Source organism: Pongo abelii, chromosome 10, assembly GCF_028885655.2.
Source record: "Pongo abelii isolate AG06213 chromosome 10, NHGRI_mPonAbe1-v2.0_pri, whole genome shotgun sequence".
In the NCBI taxonomy this organism is placed as follows: domain Eukaryota; kingdom Metazoa; phylum Chordata; class Mammalia; order Primates; family Hominidae; genus Pongo; species Pongo abelii.
The window spans coordinates 9679267-9681082 of NC_071995.2; the positions used below are offsets into that span (position 1 = coordinate 9679267).

The 1816-nt window shown below is 50.2% G+C and overlaps 1 pseudogene; it reads left to right on the forward strand.

Moving 5' to 3' along the window:
* The first annotated feature begins 226 nt into the window (after positions 1 to 226).
* Positions 227 to 1603, forward strand: LOC100449904 (aspartate aminotransferase, mitochondrial-like; annotated as a pseudogene).
* The last annotated feature ends 213 nt before the right edge of the window (positions 1604 to 1816 follow it).

The window sequence follows — 1816 nt, forward strand, 5'->3', positions numbered from 1 at the left end:
GGCTACACAAAACCTTGCCAAGTGGTTACAGGTCTTGCTCCCAAGGATGTTAAACAAGATGGAGGTCCTCAGCAAATTTGCTATGGACCATACAGAAAGACATGCAAAGCAGACCAGATTGGCTACAGCTTAAGATCAGCCTCACAAATCCTCTCTCACAATTAAAACTCTACAGAGAGCCCTCTGCTCAGTCCTGCAGCTGCCCACTGCCCTCCTACTGTCCACCATGGCCCGGCTGCACTCTGGCCACGTCCTCTCTGGGATCGCCGCCACCTTCCACCTGGGCCTCGCAGCTGCGGCCTCTGCCAGAGCCAGCTCCTGATGGACCCCTGTGGAAATGTGACCTCCAGATATCATCCTGGGAGTCATTGAAGCCTTTAAGAGGGACACCAATAGCAAAAAGATGAATCTGGGAGTTGGTGCCTACCGGGATGATAATGGAAAGCCTTGGACGTGCTGCCTAGTGTCCCCAAGGCAGAGGCCCAGATTGCCACAAAAAGTTTGGACAAGGAATACCTGTCCATTGGGGGGCTGGCTGAATTTTGCAAGGCATCTGCAGAACTAGCCTTTGGTGAGAACAGCGAAGTCTTGGAAAGTGGCCATCCATTGGGGGACTGCCTGAATTTTGCAAGGCATCTGCAGAACTAGCCCTTGGTGAGAACAGCGAAGTCTTGGAAAGTGGCCAGTTTGTCACTGTGCAGACCATTTCTGGAACTGGAGCCTTAAGGATTGGAGCCAGCTTTCTGCAAAGATTTTTTAAGTTCAGCTGAGATGTCTTTCTGCCCAAACCAAGCTGGGGAAATCACACACCCATCTTCAGGGACAATGGCATGCAACTACAAGGTTATCGGCTTTATGACCCCAAGACTTGTGGTTTTGACTTCACAGGCACTGTGGAGGACCTTTCAAAAATACCAGAGCAAAATGTTCTTCTTCTGCATGCCTGCACCCACAATCCCACGGGAGTGGACCCACGTCTGGAACAGTGGAAGGATATAGCAACAGTGGTGAAGAAGAAGAGTCTCTTTGCCTTCTTTGACATGGCCTACCAAGGCTTTACCAGTGGTGATGGTGATAAGGACGCCCGGGCTGGGCACCACTTCATTGAACAGGGCATTAATGTTTGTCTCTGCCAATCATATTCCAAGAACATGGGCTTATATGGTGAGCATGTAGGAGCCTTCACTGTAGTATGCAAAGATGAGATGAAACCAAAAGGGTGGAGTCACAGTTGAAGATCTTGATCCGTCCCATGTATGCCAACCGTCCCCACAATGGGGCCCAGATTGCTTCTACCATTCTGAACACCCCAGACTCATGAAAACAATGGTTGCAAGAAGTGAAAGGCATGGCCGACCACATCATTAGCATGCGGACTCAGCTTGTCTCCAACATCAAGAAGAAGTGTTCCACCCACAACTGGCCATATATCACTGCCCAAATTGGCATGTTTTGTTTCACAGGGCTAAAGCCTGAACAGGTGGAGTGGCTAATCAAAGAGTTCTCCATCTATATGACAAAGGACGGCCGCATCTCTGTGGCAGGGGTCACCTCCGGCAACGTGGGCTACCTTGCCCACGCCATTCACTAGGTCACCAAGTAATGTACCTGGTGCAAGGAAACAGAGACGACCTTTCTGTCTTCAGCCTCTGCTATTGGGAGCTTCACACAGAGGATGAGAGGGAGTGGATGGTGGTGAGTGGATCATTTTCTTCAACCACAGTGTGTAACACTCAGCAATTGAATGTTTCTCAGAAAAGAACGTGTAGTGACACAGGGCAGAGGGATCCGTGACTGGCGTCTGGAACATTGTGGC